The sequence below is a fragment of the Telmatherina bonti genome (genome assembly GCF_933228915.1).
Source record: "Telmatherina bonti genome assembly, chromosome: 11".
In the NCBI taxonomy this organism is placed as follows: Eukaryota; Metazoa; Chordata; class Actinopteri; order Atheriniformes; family Telmatherinidae; genus Telmatherina; species Telmatherina bonti.
Window position 1 is genome coordinate 14,045,241 of NC_136629.1, and position 20,583 is coordinate 14,065,823.

Consider the following 20,583-nt stretch of genomic DNA (forward strand, 5'->3'; position numbering starts at 1 on the left):
GTGAGCATTTATAAAACATCTTTACGCCAAACTTTGGCTGTTTGTGGTGTGTTCAGCTGGCTCGCATGTCTAAACTTCAACGTCAGAAACTCAAACCTGCCTCACAACCCTTATCACATGTCATCTCCTTCACTCCGCTCTGTGTATTTCAGCAGCGAGCCATGAGAGGCTACACTACTGAGATTTAAGAACAGTGAAGAGGCTTTGGGAGGCAGATGAGAAGCTTCGGTGTATCACTGTGAAGCTAAGTGTCAAGTGGTTGATTGCTTTTATGAAACACTGAGACAAGGAAGGCAAAGGTTCAATGAGTGCTGCATTTTCTAACAGTGAAAATTACATAATCGGAAAACTTGTCCTTACCGACGAATGATGTTGAGCTTCAAAAGCAGCTTAGCAGAACACCTTTTGATACCACGACACAGAGTTAGGGCCTCAGTATACTTGAGACAAAATGTCTCCATCAAGTACAACATCATGGCAAGCAGACAGAGACTGACTTTACTTTTCTTTTATGGTAACTTAGTTAAGAATAAACAAGTCAGTTACGATGCTAGCATGGTTGCATTCTATCATATAATTTTATGCATTTCTAAACATTTTGGAGGGAGTCTTCCCTCCAAATCCAAAATGGGCATTGAAAATTAGCCTTGGCTAAAATGCTATAGTATGTGACATCATACATGAAGCATATTTGTCCCTGTCAAGATGCTGATTGGCCAGCTGGTATTGTTTTATGTCACTTCCTATTAAGCTCATTGATCCTCTCTCAATGAGTGTGGTTGATCTTAGTGAATTATTGTCTGAATCTGTTATATGAAAATGGTCCCAATCTCTGATTGCAGAACATAATTGTCTTGCGGATGTGAGCCCTGCAGCTACGCTTATGCTGAGTGCAGTGGTGATTGGGCTCGCTATGTGGTGCTTGTACCAAATACAGAGCAGACTTCATTTAATACAGGAATTTATGATGTCACCATAAAGAACAGTTCTGCTGAGGAAAGTTTGAGGAAATACGGTGGTATGTCTGTTTGTGCACGTTGTTTCTGGTAAAATGTATTACATGTTTAACCAACAATGTTGCATAAGAGATATTTATTATAAGATAATACTTAAAATTGTTATTTCAACATTGATGTCTTTAAGGGGTACTTTGTATGAAATGGTAAGATGACTGATGATTGAGAATTTGCCACTATTATATGATTAGCATCTGACATGACAAAAAAGAAAGCTTTGCATGTTTTCTTGATTATTTTGGTGCCAATACTCTTTTATTTCCACAAGAAATGGATAGAGATAGTGACTTTTAGACATTTTTGGAAACAACAAAGAGCTGCCTTAGGAAATGCTTGCTGTGCATGTTTGTGCAAGACATCACATCAGGCTGCCAGGCTATCCTGCAAGGCTTTTTTTTGTCTAAAGGTGAAACTGTCTCCAAAAATAAAAATGACAAAGATAAGAGGTACAAGCAGGTCTCTGACACATCAAACCAACAGGAAGTTGTCACTTGGTCCACCTAATGACTTGGTCAGCTCTTGTAGTGGTGACTTGTTAAATCAAGAGGGGCTTCATTAAAATAATAACCCTCATCTTATTTCTAAGTGCATCAGACTTCTGGATCTTTATTTACACATGATATATCTGCAGCGTATTCATTGAACTAATGAACTCCTTATGCTATCTGTGCTTCTTTGTAATTATTCAGCACTGACTGATCTGTTCAGATCTGTGTGTACCAGGGCTCAATGAAACCTGCCAAATGTGGGTTAAAATTCACTCTACTGGATATAGATGAACATTTACTGGCCAGCTTGGCAGGTGATGAATGAAGGGAATCATTTTGGTTGTTTGTCCTGTCTGTGCTGACAGAGCACCCATTAATTGCTACTCTGATGTTGTCAAAAACATTGATTTTCAGATACTAATTGTGCTTAGAAAACTGATACAAAGGGCCGTTGGCCAAGTATCAGTAAGTGGTAATTTGAGGACAAAAACATGTTAATTTATGTTATTATGCATTTACTGCACCTTAAAATTGTTAAGTGCAGGTGTTTTTATAGAAAACCCCAAATGCAATATTACGGCAGTGTTTCTCCATTCCGGTCCTCAGGCCCCCCCTGCCCTGCATGCTTTATAGGCAACCCTACTTTAACACATGGGGTTAAAGGGCTCGTTACCAGGCTGCAAAGAACTTGATGAGGAAGTTCAATAATCTGACTCAGGTGCTTTGGAAGAGGATCATGTCTAAAACAGGCAGAGCAGGGACGCCTGAGGACCGGAACTGAATCACTGACTTGCGGGATGGTTGTTTTCAGTTATCATGTTTGCCACTGATGCAACAACCTTTTTATAGATGTGTTGTTTTTACTGCAGTGATACCATCATTTGGTGTGACAACATAAAATATGCAGTGTTATATCCAAAGGAGTTGAGAAACTAGAAACTACTCTGATGGGGTGTGATGTGCGATCTGATTTTTGCACAGTTGTAAAAATGGTGACGCGTGCTGTTTATTCAGGAACCGTTACTATTAGGAAATAATGAGATTCAACTGCCTAAATGCAAAAGTCAATATGGACCTAATAAAATAAATAATATAATGTGTCCTTTTCAGAAGATTTTTGAGATGCAATACAAACGGCAGCCATTAAAACAATATGGCTGTGGCAAGAGAAGCAGTGGCTCAGTCCTTTCCCTTTTGGTATGTGTGAGGTATTGTACAACACGATATCATTTTGGACTACTAAGAGCTACAGCTGGCAGCAACACATAGAGCCTGACGACAGACCACGGGGCCACCTCGTTCACAGAAGAGCCCAACACTTTCTTCGCCCAATCGAAGGTCCAGCCAATCCCATCAGCAGCCCACAGACGCCATGTCCTTCCAGTGGAGGAGCAGCAGGTGAGGCGGCTGCTGAGAGCCGTGAATTAGGAGAAAGCTGCTGGTCCTGATGGCAGGTGCTTAGGACAGGTGCTGTGGGAGTGTGTAGATCACCAGGGTGGGGTCTTCACCACCATTTTCAAAAGGTCCCTAAACCAGACTTATATCCTTCCCTGCCTGAAGTCACTCTCCCAAAAACCATTAGCAGAATGGACGACCATCACCTATTGGCACTTTCACCCATAGTTATATATAGAAGCGCTTCAAAAGCTGGTCCTACCATACATCATGTCCTGTCTTCCCACTAGGTTGGACCCTCAGTAGTTTATCTAACAAGGAGAAAGATTAACAGTGGATGGTGTAGTTACAGCTCTGTCCCACCTGGAGCAGCTACGCCCCACTTCTCTTTGTGGGCTTATCTTTGCGTTTAACACCATCCTCCCCACCGGATTGGTAGCTAAACTGTTAGACCTGGGCGGGCCTCATTTCATCTGCTTCTGGATTTTGGATTTCCTGGCAGATCACTCAAAGAGGATGAAAGAAGACCCCCGTCTCTCCAAAACCATCACTGGCTCCCCCAGGGCTGCATGTTGAGCCTGTCTTCTATTCACTCTCCACACTCATGATTGCAGCCCCCTCTGCTACAGTAACAGCATCATAAAATGTGCAAATCACATCATTGTGGTGGGACTCATCTCTGGGAGGGGGGGGGGGTGACAGCATAAGGTGGAGCATCCGTCAGTGTGGTGTCAACTAGATTTGTTGCTAGGGACATTTTTTTTTTTAATAGAGGCATGGGAGAAAACTTGGTCTGAAAACTTGGCAAAAGTTGGTTAGTTCTCAGCCAAGCTCCACTGTGTGCACTGGCTGTGATCAAATGCATTTTATAATAAGAGTGTTGAGTCATTTCCTACAGTTCATCGTGGTGTGGATGTGGAAATAAAGTATATGTTCTGATTTCTGTTTGCATGTGTGTCACATGATCTAGCCAGCTGCTACAACTGCAGAGAGATGACAGTCTCAACAAAGCCACAATGCTCAATCTGTTTAGAAATTTGAATTAGACAAACTATAAAACTAAGCAGACATACAGAAAATAGATCAATGTCTAACTGAAAATGTATTCACTGTCTCATTGAAATCATCTACACAAACCAATAAGTTAGCTTAAGGCTAATGTCTATAGAAAATACCATTAGTAAGCTGTCAGTTAGCGTGCACAAACGAAATCAAGAGATTATGATAACTTTGTCCATCAGTAATTGTTTACCTCATCAAATTTTTGTCTTCATTTCCAAACTGAGAAGAGCTTTTACAGGCAGATGTTTTCTAGCAATAAAGGGCAACATGAAAACGGTGAAAAGTGGGAACAGGTTGAAATTTAAAGTTACATTAGGTTGTCAGGCCTGGTGCTTGTCTCAGTTATGTGACTTTGTGACACTTGTGCTGCCTATAGTATTAAATAAGGACTAAACAATGAGGGCCCATGAGTTTTATGGTTTTAATTTACAATGTGACATCTAGAACAACCCAATGCACACACATTGAACATCTTCAGACATTTTTTTTTTTTATTTTAGTTTACAAAACTTTCTAAACATACTTAAGTTTAGTAACTATTTAATGTTGGCCGCCATGTACTTTTTATGCTAAAGAACCGTTGTCAAGAAAAATGGTATCCATGATTATCAGATTTTCTTCAGGTACACATCTAATGTAACTTTAAAGGGACAATTAAACCAATGACAAGTTAGTGGAAATATGTTGCTTCACTATTCACATTTAGTTATGTAGACCGATTTGTTTATTTATGGTATTGATGAAGGTACAGCATGTTTCTCTCATTCACCTGCCAAAAGCCAGCTGATCTGAACCAGTTGATTAACACGTTGCTATGGTGACGCCTGTACTGCTGTATTATTACAGCGATTTAACTTGCCAAAATACGTGTTCATTTAAACAAAGTTGAAGCAGCCAGCTGGCATTGACCATGGTATATTGTGTTTGGTTGAGTTCTTAGTTTTAAATGGAATTTTCATTTATTAGATTTTATTTTGATCATTTACTAATGCACTTAGAGGACTCCACTTCCGTTGTACTTGTCCTGACGCGATGGCCATGAAGACATTCTGACTGATCCATACTGAGAGGCGCTGTAGCGGATCAGTTGTTGTGTTTCACTGTCAAAGTGTGGAAATACGAACCTGCTCAACCTCCCACCCTCACTTCCTCCTCATTTTCCCTCTGGACTCATTTATTTACATTAGCGCGCAGCAGAAAGGCATAAGAGGAAGCCTTAAAGTAGAGCCACAATGGCCGATTTAAGCCGCCACCCAAAAGCCAGTTTTTTTTTTTTTTTTTTTTTTGGCTAAGAGGATTTGTGTCTGGTCCATGTATCAGACCTCTCTCTCTCACTAACACTTTCTCTGAGGGACAAAGTCCTCCCTCATTCACTCTGAGGAAAAGTAGTCTTGCCACTAGCTGCTGGGCTAATGACATTTATCCTTATGGAAATGGTGGAGGAGGAGAAAGCTTTTGATGCAGATTTGGACACACATATACACCTGAGACAGGCCGACATAAACCGGCTGGCTACTTTTAAGGCCTGCACGCTCACTGATTTACACATACCCCCACACACAAGTGTGTGCATGCACATACACACAATTCCCTTGCAGCTTCTTATCCCCTAACTGGCCACCAGTCAAAATAAGCCTTATTCTCTGGGGTTTAAATTTTCTCCTGGCTTGGCTTGGCTAGGCACACTCATTTAAGATGGCAGCCAAACAATCTCTCTTCTCCTCTCATTTCCACCGCCTCTTTCTTTCTAATGCTAATGCCCGGATGGATATGTTCCCTTCTCACTGGCATGCAAGGAGGCCAAATTTCTGATTAACTCAAAGACAAAGTTTCATGGCATTCAGGTCAAGAAGATGCTTCAGACTGCAGGAAGGAGGTGTCACACTTTGTTTTCAGAGGGATAATTAAAGCACGAGCTGAAAAGTTGATCACAGTGCGGGACAGATATGGCACAAACAGGCCATATTGGCTTGGTAGTAGCTGTTAACAAGTGCTTGGTCAATTTGCCAGGTTTTTCTCTGTGTGAAGTGGCTTGAGATGACAAGAGATAAACTGGTGCTTCGTGGACAAATATAACTGAAACAGTTGATAAAAAAAATAGCAAGGATGCCATGTTTACATTTAATCAAGGATACTGTTCTGACATTAGAGGAGATATTACTGTTATGTGGTTGGATTTCTTGTATTATATGGTAATGTTTCTATCAGATTTAGAATTTTAGTGCACCTTAAAGCTTTGGATTATTTGTGATTTTCTTCATATTGTTTATGACTGCAGGTGGAGATGATGTGAGCTTTGTGACATGGTGCATCATCCTGCTGGAAGTTTCCATCAGAAGATGCTACACTGTGCTCATAAAGGGATGGACATGGTCAGCAGCAATACTCATGGAGGCCTTGGTGGTTAAATCACACCATGTTGGTACTAAGGAGCCTAAAGTGGGCCAAGAACATATCTCCCAGGCGTCACCAGCAGCCTTAAGCATTGATACAAAGCAGGATGGGTCCATTCTTTCATGATTTTTCCACCAAACTCTGATCCAACCATGTGAATGTGGAGCAGGAAGGAAGACTCATCAGACCAGCAATGTTTTTCCAGCTTCTGTTCTCCAGTTTTTTGGTTAGTCTGTGGGAATCGTAGCCTTGCTTTCCTGTTTTGAGCTGACATGAGTGGCACCCGCTGTGCTTCAAGCTTGGACGTGTTGTGTGTTCAAAGATTATATTCTACATATATTGGTTGGAACCAGTGCTTATCTGACTTCCTGTTGTCTTTCTATCATCTCCAACCAGACTGCCCATTCTCCTCTGACATCTGACATCAACAAGACATTTTGGTCCAGTCAGCTGCTGCTCGCTGGATATTTTCAGCGCTGGATCAATCATTTTCTGTAAATTCTAGTGATGGTTGTGTGTGAAACTCCCTTTGGATCAGCTATTTGTAAAATAAACTAAACACCATGCTACATTTAAAGTCGCTTAAATCCCCTTTCTTCCTCATCCTGATGCTCAGTTTGAACCTCAGCAAGTCATCTTCACCATGTCTACATGTCTGAATACATGTAGTTACAGCTGATTAGTTATTTTGTAGAACAAACAGTTGAGAAGGTGATCCAATAAAGTAAAAAGGTGTCCATGTAGATAAAATGAATAAAAAGATGTCTTTCCAAATTCAACATCTAAAAGATATTTTATAAAAGGATTGTTGGTCTTTAGTTGACTTGACTCTGCCTAAAAACAACTGATTCAGCATCCGTCTTGCATCCTACCAGTACTCTGAGCTCTCTCCGGTGAGTAAAAGTTATTGGAAGAAGAGAAGAAAAGAAGACGAGTCACCATCCAACTAAAATTCTTCCATACTTCTTTCATAGTTTGGCCAGGCTGTGCATTCAAAACAGCCATGTTTTATCAGCCTCTGGGCGCTGCGTGGTAAAGACGGCTCCAGAAAAGTACACAATAAACGTCACCAGGTCATCAGAACGAGTTGGAAACACAGAGTTTTAAGGTCAGAAATCTGCGGTTTACTTTAAGTACCATCTGTAGCAAAGAGGAAGGCATGTGGCAGTCAAGGAGTCACAGTCCTTCTGGTCATTTCTGTCCATCTGTCTACTGTCAATCCACCTTTAAAGTGTGTCAAAAGATACCATTGCAACTATGTAAATACGGCATTCTGTCGTAGAGTCTACATGCATCCCTTCCCAGGTGACTGACATTGTTTCTCAGAATGCTTGCAGCCTACTCAACACTCCCGGTTTACCTGTACAGGTCACACACATGCACATGTGTGGAGCGAAGGTTGGACTGGTGTTCAGGAGATTTATCGATAAATTAAACAGAAGGTTTATCCTGAACTCAGCATGGTCAATTAGCAGCTTCATCCACTCTATGAAATCTGTATCTCACAGAAAGTGTGTGTGTGTGCGTGTGTGTGTGTGTTAGTGTATGAACGTGATTGCCTGCTATCCTCCCCCCTGTGCCATTTCTTACTTGCCCCCCCTCACCCCGCCTGTCTTGGATGAAGACATACAACAACGCTCCCAGGGGGTGCACCAGTGTTTTTGTGGGAGTGCAGTAAAGAATCTGGAGGTCAAATGTACAGCGGTATCCTTCGCCCATTTGTGCACTCAAGCACACGTGCACGTGCAGACAGGGCAGGCATTCAGCGCGAGAGCTGGTTACATAAACCAGATGGCTGTGGCTGGCATGAAGTAGCTAACATCTAAGAGGTGTGTGTGTGTGTATGTGCCTTTGTGCATGTTTTTTGTGCGAGTATGGTTGTACCTACTGTATGCTCCAGGGAAAAAAAAACACCAGGGACATTGTTTGTTGTCTTTCCCCCCACAGGAGAAACTCTGTCAGCTTTACAAGCGCATTGGTTCTCACCATACACACAAAAAGAAGTTAGAGTATTCTGTCTGATAAACAAGGACTGCATCCAAGTGTGTGATGGTGTGTGGACCGAGCTTTCCCACTTTTTGCTTTTGTGTGTGTGTGTTTCAGAAAGTAGTATGACGAGACCTGGAGAGCTTTGAAAAGCTGCGCAGATATGGCTGAATATGAAACTGACTGGGACCTTTAAACATATGCATGCACACACACACTCACATGCACACACATACATACACATTTGAGCCTGTATATAAATTTTTCTGCTGCTTTTTTATTCTGTTCCACCTAAACTTGTCTGCAGGTTTGCTTGAAATGAGCCAGAGAGGCTAGAACATATGTTGCAGGAATATAAGTTGTCCAGTACTAACCAATAGATAAGCAGGATTTTGATTTTGGTTTCTATTTGTTAACTTTGTCTTTTATTTTATGTCCTTTAATAATTCTTGAATTAGTGGCAGCTCAGGCAAGAAGGTAATGCTTTATTGTAAAATCTGTTTTTGTAAATGCAGGATCACAACTTGAGCTTAATCTGAAGTTTTCATAGTTGAAGTCCCATCACTATAAAAAGTGCACAGATTTTGAGATTCATGCAATTGCTTTAGTTCACCAGCAGATGGAGTTTCTGCTAAAACAAGTTCAGAGTCTAGTCAACAGAACTTTCCCACTGACAAACGTGTTGTCCCAAATCTTGGCAACAGAAATGTTGCAGTACTTTGCACTACTTAGTGGCCGAAGTATTTTGAATGCAGATTATTTAAAATGTAATACCAGGGGTCTCCATCCAGTCGCTGAAACCATCCTGCAGGTTCTAGTCTTTCCCTGGTATACCACACTTGCCTGTTAATCAGCCATTAAAAATATGTTGCAGTGAACAAACACTAAAACCTGCAGGATGGTCGCCCTCGAGGACCGGAGTTGGAGACTTCTGTGTCAAACAAACTCTTGCTCTGTTAGACCAGATTTATGTCTAAACAAATTGTTTTTGTTCCTCGAAAGATGCATGTACTTTCATGCATTGTGGAGCAGAATTCACTGCTTGTGTTATTTGGGTGAAAATGGTGGATTTTAGCTGCTATAGTTTCGCTTTGTGTGTGGTTCCATGATTAATGGAACTTTTATTCATTCATTTAATTCAGTTTTCTTACCGCTTATCCAATTAAGGGTCGAAGGAAGCTGGAGCCTATCCCAGCAATCACTGGACGAGAGGCAGGAAACGCCCTGGACAGTTCGCCAGTCCATCGCAGTGACTTTTATTATTTGGATATTGACGTGGATACATACACTGAAAAGGTTCTGTTAAGGTTTTAATAATTAGCTCATCCTTTAGACAGTATAAATCATTTGCCACTGACAGATGATTATTTAATACATTTATCAGTTATCAGTTAGTGATCCATTGGGTTTTGGTTTTAAGTCTTATATTGAGTTACAATTCCTTCCTCCCTCTTGCATTTTACATTCTGTTTTATTTTCTGTTTCCTAGCTCATCTTGTTTTAATTGTTAACTCATTCCACACACTCCTCGTTTGTTGTCTTCACTTTGTTGTCGTCAGCCAGTGTTCCAGGTCATCGTCGTATTTCTCCAGCTTCATTCTTTGGAAGTCTTATTCTGTAAAGTTCAGTTCCTGCGTTCCATCTGCCTGTTCATCCTGCAACTGCATCCTCACATCCCACTCACCGTGACATTTATTTGCTTTATGTAAGAATTAACCATGGCTATGCATCCAGTTAATATGTATTTTGAAACACTGAAAAAACACTGCACCCTAGAAAGTACCAAACCACCAAACAAGGGTCAACATGTCTTACTGTGATGCGACTCACATTTCAGCGTCTGAACCGAGATCCGAAGTTTGATTTTTAAATATGAACCTTTAATGAGTTTTACACTCATCTAATACGTTGTATACTTGTTTATGTTGTACAACCCAATTCTGATGAAGTTTGGATGTTGAGTAAAATGTGAATAAAATTAGAATGCAATGATTTACTTTTTTTTTTTTTTCTTTTTTTTTTTAACTTAGATTTAGTTAAATACAAGACAAACAAGATAGATATTGTTAAAATTGATGCATTTTTTGGGGGATAATTTGATGCCTACAACACTTTAGAATTAGTGTTGTGTACTGGCACATGATGCCAGTGGCATTTAGTTTGCTTCTTGGCTGCTGTCGGCCCTGTTGAGATGGATTTCAGTGCCTGCTCACTCACACCAACCTGGCAGCTAACAGCATCTGTGTTTTCTGTCCTGGGAAGCAGGAACTGACCACATCCATCCCTCGTAATGCCTCTTCTTATGGCATTTGCAAGCATCTTATTTCATCCATTCACAACACATGCTAAATAGTCATACAGTGTCACCCTACAATAGTCAGGAATGTTTGCTTGTGGTGCAAAAACCTTCGCTTTGATATGGCCACAGTGGATATTATGCGCATCTGGAGAATTCGACCACGCAAGAAAAACTGGGAATGATAATGTGATAATGGCCAGGTTTCTTCAAAGAGTCTCGCAACAATTTGCAATTATTGAACAAATCAAGTTGCTTCTGTTTGAAATGCAAAATCATACTCTTGCTTTTTCTTCTGCGCTTTGGGTGATGTTGAAGATGATATTCTATTATTTTAACCTGGAGATGAGCCAGAAAACATGGAAAACTATCTTTATACCATAGACGTAGTATAGTTCTCATTTATAGGATTTATTGTTGTAATGATATGAACAGCCAGCAAGGTTGCATCGATTAGAAAAATAATTGATTAAATTCACATCACTGTCCAAGGAAAATACTTTCAACATTACTTTTTCAGGTCATTATATATATATATATATATATATATATATATATATATATATATATATATATATATATATATATATATATATATATATCACAAAACCACTAAATCGTGATGTAGAGTTAACTTTTAATTGTTTAATGACTAAAATAATGTGAATACTTCATATGGGGCTGACAGTGGCTCAGTTGGTAGAGCCACTTGTGCTGTGTTGTGTTGGTGGTTCGAGTCCTGCTCCCCTACATTGCTGCAGCCTAAGGATGGGCTCCTCTTTAAAGGTGGAGTATGTAAGATTTTCAATATTTAAAAACAAAACAACAACAACAACAAAAAAAAAAAACTAATAAAATAACTACAATAATAATTAGATAGTTTTTTTTTTTACATGTAGGTTCCAGTCTGTCCTTATTTGATGTGTTATTAAATTACAAGTTTAATTAATGATAAATGACAAAAAGCACTTTTTTTTTTTTTTTTTTTTTTTTTTACTGGTAGGCAAACATTTAAGAAGGGTCTTTGTCATTAATTAAACTTGTAATTTAATAACACATCAAATATGGACAGCCTACATGTTTAAAAAAAAAACTATCTAATTATGATTGTAGTTATTTTTTTAGTTAATTTTTTTATTTTTTATTTTTTATTTTTATATTGAAAATCTTACATACTCCACCTTTAAAGGCCAGTCACAAGACCAGATGAATGCAGAGGGTTATGTCAGGAAGGATGTGAGGAGAAGAGATATTAAAGAGTTTCATAAAAAATTGAATAATGGCAAAGGACTGACATCGTGAAATATCTCCAGCACATGAGTTAGCAGGTGAGTAGACAATAGCTAGCCTTAAAATGCACTCACAGATAAAAATTAGAAACAAAAGTGAGAAAACAAGTGTTGAGCAGTTCTTCATGCTGTTGACCTTCAGAGTAAAATTAATTTAGTAGTTAAAGTATAATCCCATTCACTGCATCAATATTGTTGGTTATTTTCCTAATATATACCTCGCATTATGTTACACTCTCCATTACCCACCAACATCTGTGCAAAGCCAAACCTTTTATTTCCTCTTCTCCACAGGATGACGGTTTTCATCATGGGGGGTGGGGGGGGGGGTGGGGGGGGTGGATAGCTTCTAACAAGCACTGTGCTAATTCTTCCTTCCCGATCGCTTTGCTCCACCAAAGACTCACCCTCTCCAACTCCTCATCTCTTTCATTTGGGGAACACTAATGTGTTAAACGGGAACAGCACAGATAGGATGTTGTGCCGTTTTCTGCTTCCCTACTGTTTCCCACGTTGCTATAGTGGCTAAATTGGACCAAACCAAATGCAGGAACCGTCTCTGAGGCCAGATGTGATGTTTGTTTTCACACTGCCGCTTCAGGTAGTTGGTGGTGTTGAGGGAAGGGGGGGGCAGAAAAATAAATGGAAGATCCAAATGGCACCCTCATTTGGTTTGAGACTGATTTTGATTTGCTGATGGAGGCCAGTTAATCATTTGATCCTGTTAGAAGAAGTGTCTCTGTGCTTGTATGTGATTCTGCCAGGAGAGCTAACAACCGCTGTAAATAGGCCCGGCCTCGGTGTCTTGATTTGTGTGCAAGTCATGCTGTGTGTGTGTATTTGCAAGTGAGTGAATCCTCTCGCTGGCTGTTTTTTCCATATAAAAGCAATTTGCCCCATGCTCAGGCTTGGCAATGAGCAGATGCTACCATTGTAAATGATGATTCGAGGGGCCGTAATAAAGAGTTGATAAACACAGAATTACTGCTGGGTTGTGGGCATGCAGAGGGAAGGAGGGGAAGGGAGGAAGTGTGGAGAAAGGAGGGGCGTCACACACAGAAACACATCTCTCAGCCTTCTTTCGGTTGGTATATGCAAAGTGAAATACAAGCGAGCTCATTCTTTATGTGTATGATCAGTTAAAACATCTCCATGTGTCTGTGTGGTTTGTGGATCTGCAGTAGAATATATCTGCTGCAAATCACCTGAATTTACTCCTGCTGTCATTTCAGTTAAGTTATAGAAATGTTAAGCTCAACAACCTAAGAATTACAGTGTAGCTGCATATGTAAAAAAAAAAAAAAGAAAGAAATAAACCTGGTATGGCATCAGTGTGATAACAGTTTAAAGCAAAATTACTGAACATTTACAGATTTATGCACTGTGGCGCCCCCTACTGACAGCTAACAGTGAATCTGTTTTGCGCTTGTCTCCTCTCTAAGCTCTTTCCACCAAGTAAAAGTCAGTGTGATGTTGACACTTGCCTTATCTCCTTCTCTGTCCCTTTCTCTCTTTCTTTTCCTATTTACAATTGATTATTTCCTCTTTAGTTTGGGTTACTATTATGAATCTCCTCAGGTGGACAAAATGACCAGTGTGTTTGTATCCACTTGCTGGCATGTGACAGCAAAACATGATGCTCCAGATGCGGAGAAAAGCAAGTTGTGAAGTGTGATTGTTCATCCTCGGGAAGCTCTAGGACAGTGACAGCTCCAGGAATGTGCACGATGAATAACAGTGTGCTGTAAAAACACACTGTCCTCTTGATCCTATCCGCATCTAGAGGAGCCAGTTTAGGTGGCTCAGCATCTGGTCCGGAGGCCTCCTGGACACCTCCGTGGTGAGGTGTTGTGGGCATGTCCCTCTGGGAGGAGACCCCAGGGAAGACCCAGGACACCCTGGAGGGATTATATTTCTCGGCTGGCCTTGGAACGCCTCAGAATCCCCCCGCAGAGTTGGCAAATGTGGGAAGTCTGGGCTTCCCTGCTTAGCCTGCTGCCCCTGCGACTGGACCCCGGATAAGCGGCAGAAGATAGATGGAAGTAAAAACAAAAAATAAAAACCAGTTAGAAAATCAAAGTGTTGCTATAATGGTAGAATAAAGGACCATTTATCACCTTCATACCTCTATGTTTTATGTTGCCATAATAGTTAAGTCAGTTCATCCTCTAGTCAGCAGTTCAGAGTTTACTTTCATGTTTTGGCACCAGTCGGTAGCTGTAATACACCTCTATAGTTATTTACAACCGTCCTGAATACTTAAAAAAGCAAAAGAATTAAACCACAATTTTTTATTTTATTTTTTTTTTTACTGTTCTCTACTTCTTCTTGAGGCACTTTTTATTTGGCAGTTCTTGTGTTATCTTCCTGTTCCTCTTCTTCTCTGGTTTGTTACTTGTGCTGTTTGCATGCCAGCTAAACAAGTCAAAAATGCCCCACCCCAGTGATTTCTGGTGGTATTGCTTCGTTCTTTTTACATCAACTGATGAATCCCTTGAAAACAGACCAAATTTTGTGTGTAACCAGAGCAGGAGTGGGACTAAACCCAATGTGTGTACACAGGCACATGGGACAACAAAAATCAGTGGATTCATTTACTGACGACTGATGACTGTAATACCAGTGAAAACTTCACAGTGTCACACTGGAGTACAAAAAAAATTCAGAGCTACTGTTTTACTGCTGCACTAGACAGAAAAAAACCCATTACCTACTAATCAGCTGGTGGCTTATTATTCAAATCTGTGTTTAATGATATAAGAGACTTGTAACTTGAAAGGTGGCTAAATCTAGAAATTGCTGTCGCTGTTAGCCTCATTGGTTCCCATCTACATGTTTCAGTTAGATAGGCTTTGCTGAGATGGCCAGGTTTAATTACCACTAAATTCTTAGTTTTGGCAGTTTTGGAGTCTGTCCTGCAGGTCAACAGTTCGATAGGTTCCTGTTAAAGGAACACCTCCAGCACAAAATAGTAGTTTAGAATACCAGTTATTAGCAGGTAATTTCCAATGGTTTTGTACAGATCCACATTTCTGGCCCTGAAAATCATCTCTCTTTCTTACCCGTCACCCAACCCACTATACTTGTTTTGGCTGGTAGAATGTTTTGATGCCACTGTACATGAAGTGCTCTGTAAATGCACTGACCCCTGACTCATAGGGGGCCTATGAGTGTGTATATATCAGTAAGAGCAAAGCTATGTCCCCAGGATAGCCCCTAAAGGACTGTGGCACTAACCCTTTGAAGAGCCCATACACCATGTAGTGTGTTTTTCTTTCTTTTTTTTTTTTACCCCCCACCGTTTCCCATTTCGTTTGATGCACATTGTGTATTTGGTTCAACAAAAACAAAGATGGCACCCATACATGCCAGCTTTTGACAAACATAAAAATATCACGAGTGCTTTTGCAAAAACACAAGTCCACACTTGAAAACCTCCTCATAGAGGAGACGGAGGGAAGGCAAAGGGGGAAGAGAGAATGAAAGATGAGGACAGAGAGCAAATGTAAGGAAGATTAAGAGAGTAAGAGAGAAAGACAGTGTGAAGGACAGTCTCCTCCCTTCAGCAACAGCGCTGATGCCTCTTTTATGTCCTCCATGCTTGGATCTGAGACTCTGCCTCCTAGCTGGGCCTGGTGTGTAGCTCAGTGCTGGCTAATTTCCCCTTGGATCTCCAGTACCACAGACCAGATTTCCCTTAACTGCCCCTCCAACTCAAACAACACCACTGTAACCATCCTCTTTGTGGTGGCTACGGGGGGGAGTTGGCAGTGATGACCTCTCAGGGAGGGATTCTACCTAAAAATAAGCCACAGTGTTGTACATAACTGTTCTTCATAAAAGAAAGACATTAGAGTCCACCATAAACCTCTAGATGTTTGTGAGTAAAAGGGAACGCTTAAGTTTTACATGATTTGCAGTTAGCCAATACTCAATCATACATTTTCTATACTGCTTAATACAGTTCAGGGTCACAGGGAAGCTGCCTATCCAGCAATTCGCAGTTGAGAAGCAGGTAGACCCTGAACAGGTTGCCAGTCCATTGCAGGGCCTTCTCTTGAACAGTTGTTCTGAAAATTTTTGAGCCAAAATCTCCAAGATAATAAACATTGGTGGTTGCAAGCCCCACTCCTTCACAACAACTGAGTGGTTTAAAGTGTGCTATATCAAATGGGTCACCCTGTGGCCATTTTTTAATGCAAGACTGGAAAACTGTCAGTATGTTCAAAGTAGATGAAGTGGTTTTTGGTGGATCTGGTTCATAATGTTAAGGGGCATCTACTGTACATGCTTAAGATTTGCTTTTATTGTGGAGAAATTCAGATGTTTAATATCACATGTGTACCAACTTTATTGTTTATGTGTTGAGTATTTAAGCATTAATGTGCCAAATTCATAGATTTTTCTCTGCATTAATGCTTTAATTTTGCCTGACTGAGTAAAAATACCAAATTTATTTGATACATTTAGGTCATATTATTTTTTTCACGATCAACTGGCAACCCCTTGAAATGATCTCCTGAGCCTAATGGGGGTCCAGACCCCCAGTCTGAGGGTCTAATCTTTAAAAAAAATGTCCCTTGTAGCCATACATGGCAGAGTTTAAAAGCCTTTTCTGGAGGTGAAGCAACTGGTTGGTTTCTGAGGCCTTGTCTACACTTAGCAGCATATCTCACAAAACGATGATATTTTTCTTCTATTTGGCATGTCATCCACATGAAAATGCAGATTTATATAATCAAAAATAATTCCTCCAACCAAAGAGAACATTTGAGAATACTCCATTTGCATGTCTGCATGTGGACATTTATAACCAGGGTTTCAGGTTTTAAAACGTCACTTTCTACAACAACAAAAAAAAAAAAACACCATGACGTCACATGTGTGACCTTTGAGTTTAACAGCATTGGACGTCCTCAAAAACTGTGTTGGTGTTATCCATTATCCCTGTTTGTTTTTACACCAGCATCAGTACCGGTCCACATCAACGACCAAAGGCGAAAGACGAGATTAAGGACGATTATTTACCACCGCCTAACCACCTAACCATATCACGTTAGAGGCATGTTTTGTGTTTTGTGGAAGTGACGTCATCAAACAGAAGGTCATTCTGATTGGATAGGATTAGGGACACTACTGCCATCTAAAGGTTTGATTTGCTTATGAATGTGCTTAACAACATGGCTTCGTGGATATGTGTGGATGGATTTGTTTATGAAAAACTAGGTTGTGTGGACTCATTTTTTTACCGGCCGCAGGGGGAGAGATATTTGGTTTTTACAAAAACCAGGCTACATTGTCCATGGTCTGAATTGCAGCAAGCCAAGAAATAAAGCAGAATTGATTTTCTCAGCAGTAAACATGCTGAAGTTAATGAATGGAATTGCAAATTTTATCATATTTTATCATACCTGTGAAAAAGGATTACAGAAAAGTGTACATAATATTTCTAGTATTCTAATATTCTCACATGAATTCAGTTAAAAAGAATAGATATATTTCTATATTACTTTTATTAATTAAGCATTGATTGGTTGTCATGTTTAAAGAAAAAAAAACACATAAACCATATATGGTTGAATGCCAAAAACACACGTACTCCTTTGGCTATAATTATGGATAGTTTTAATCTTTACTGGCACAAACACCTGAAAACTCTCATGTTGATCTTTTTAACCACTTATTGTGTTTCTCTGCACATCAAACACAATTGTCACACTGTCGATGTGTGAAAATGATGAGGGGTGCAACATAAAAATGCACAGCAGAACCAAAACAGCAAAAGAAAGTGAACATTGCTTCTAGCCACCGTTTAGAGAGAGACTGAAGAGGAGAGCATATTCCAGTCCACATATCAAAATGGCTGCCTTTCATCACACATTTCATCCTGAGGAAGAAGAAAGTGATGAGACATATGTGTAAATCTGCGCTTGCAGCGAGCCTTTTGATATAGCAAAGAATATCCTGAGGTTGGACGACAGACAATGTGTGTGTGTGTTACACTGAGCTCCCTCAAAATTGACTCCACTGTTTGTTTCTTTTTATCACTGCTTTTAGTCAGAACACCATTTCACACTAACAGGATAATGTGTAAAATTCCCCACTTCTCCATGTTCTTTTCTCTGATCTACAATCAGAATGGTGGATCTATACGAAACACTAAGAGCAAGTTAAATTAAGCTTAAACTGATGCACTTAACCAACTGTAACCCACACCTAGGGTCTGATATCAGACTGCAATCTGTAATCTGCTGTGTTAAATCTGGAATACACTCACAAGCGTCGATCTCAGAAAATAAAAGCTGAACAAAATGAATTATGCATTTTTATATTTGAAGCATACATTTCTTGTTATATTTGTGTTATGAAGTAAATTACTGTAAACTGGCAGTTGTTGTTGAAGGTTAAGATCAGATCTTCACCTGCTGCTTGACTTATATGTTCTCCAGTAGTGTAATATGTGCAGTTGTACAGAAGTGCATGAGTGAATAGAAAATCATGCAAAAAAGAGAATAAGTTGTAAAAATTGAAAGAAAAAACAAAACCTCATTGAAACTACAACTCTTAGGTGGCATTTACATCAGGATAGTCCGCTAGACCCGGTCTGATTGGGGGCTCGGCTCAGTTGTAGGCGGGTGTATCCATGCAGACCAAAGTCAAGTTCACAGCACACTTTGGTCAAACAAGCGAAACCATTAGAATATATCCACATTCTCACCAAAGGTGGCGTTGCACCAGTATTTAGCAAAAGAGAGGACAAGACCCACATGAAGAAGTAAACTGTTGCAAGTTAAACACGTAGGCCGTTTATGAAAGATGGACGGAGCCTCCAGGGACGTGTCCTTTTGATTGACAGGTACCCGACCTCACTCTTCAAATAAGAAGAATGTAGAACAATCACGGCTTTTAGCCATTTAACAACTTAACCTAGCTTTAGCTTGCTTACCTCCGTTAGCTGGTTATCTCCTGTTATCTCCGGGTTAGCACGGTTAGCTCTTAGCTTCAGAAAGCTCGGAGTTCACTCGATGTCAATCATCCACCATGACGGTCACAGCCCACCTCTCAGCTCTACCTCTTTGCCCATATTTGTATTTTCCAATTGAGACAACACACATGCCCCTGCCAAGATGGCGATGGTAGGAATCGCCCACCAAGCTTCAATTCAGCTCTTCAGAAACCTACAGGTGACGTCACAGAGGCTCTGTCCATCTCTTTATATACAGTCTATGGTTAAACATGGAGACCAAACTGTTGCTGTTTTGGGTTTTTTATTTTGTCTTACGCAAGTATACTGCAGAAATAGACTGTAACAATGGACGCATTATGAACCACAGACAAGACAGATGACCTTTATTTACCCCAATACAATACTACGCCAAACGCAGGAAGTGACTTATTTTGTAGTCCACTTCCTGTATTTTGTACGCTTGAAACGGACTGAGTCCTGTGTTTGTAGGCGGACTACAAAACGAAGCAGACTTTCTGAGCAAACAGACTCGGGTTTAAATCAGAAAGGCTGATGTGAATGTACGCTTAGATGACCAACAGTCAGAGGTGAGAAATGTCTAAGTAAAAACAAAGTAGAAGTCCTGCCATGTTCTTAAATCTACCCGTGCATTTAGGACAAGTGTTTTCACTAACAGGCTAGTCTACCTTGCAGTGGAGCTGAGCTGATTAAATTCAGCAGGTTTGGAGACTGGTTGGAACAGCTGCTGGACAGGACTTCTACTTTGTAGCACCAGGATTATACACCTCTGCCAGCAGTACAACCTTAGTTATGGGTCTTCCCTTTCAGGCCCAAGCTTCCACTCCAGGCTTAATACTGGAATTTGACAAAAGAATATTCACTCAAATACACCTTATCAAAGTTTAAAAAGACTGTTTCTGCTTAAACAACAGGATCACTCCAAATGCTTTCCATGAGGTGCATGACGTGCAACATACTCTGTATGAATATTTGAACTCTTTATTCTGTTTTCACCCTTTAGGTTGCAGACTTTATCAAATGAAATCTAAAGATTTGATATCAACATTTTAGCCCATTAAGACCCAACGCATGAAAAAAAAAAAGATCGGATGAGTTCTTTTTTTTTCTTTATTTTGTTTTGTTTTTTAATCTGAGGCCTTTATTTGTCCTTTTAACAAAATGCAAAATGAAAAAGTACCATGTGATATGTCAAAATGTTTATACTTTAATCTAATACTTTCTGGTGTCCAAGAACGGGTGAAAAACAGAAATCTGATTGTGTCCTACGGGATTTTGAGCAAAGTTTATGCAATAAAGTGATGCTTTATAAACTCTATATAAGCTCTATATGTTATGCTGTGTTCTTATGGATTAAAAGGCTGTAGCTTAAAAGTGTTTAGAGGTACAAGCATATTGTAAATGAAAAAAAAAAAAATTAAAGGCAACTCAGATTTTACGATGGGAGTAAATTTACGCATCGAATTTGCACATTGTGCAGTCACAGGTTGGCAGCCATGGTAAGGTATAACTTTCACAACAGATTGCTTTTATTTTTTGTTTGTTTGTTTTTGGTTTTTTTAATATTTATTTTGTAATGCAATTCTCAAAATATATTGACCAGAAAACCAGCAGAGTGTAAACTAACTGTGGTAAAATCCAAATAGAAATCATTATTCTTAAATGAAAACAA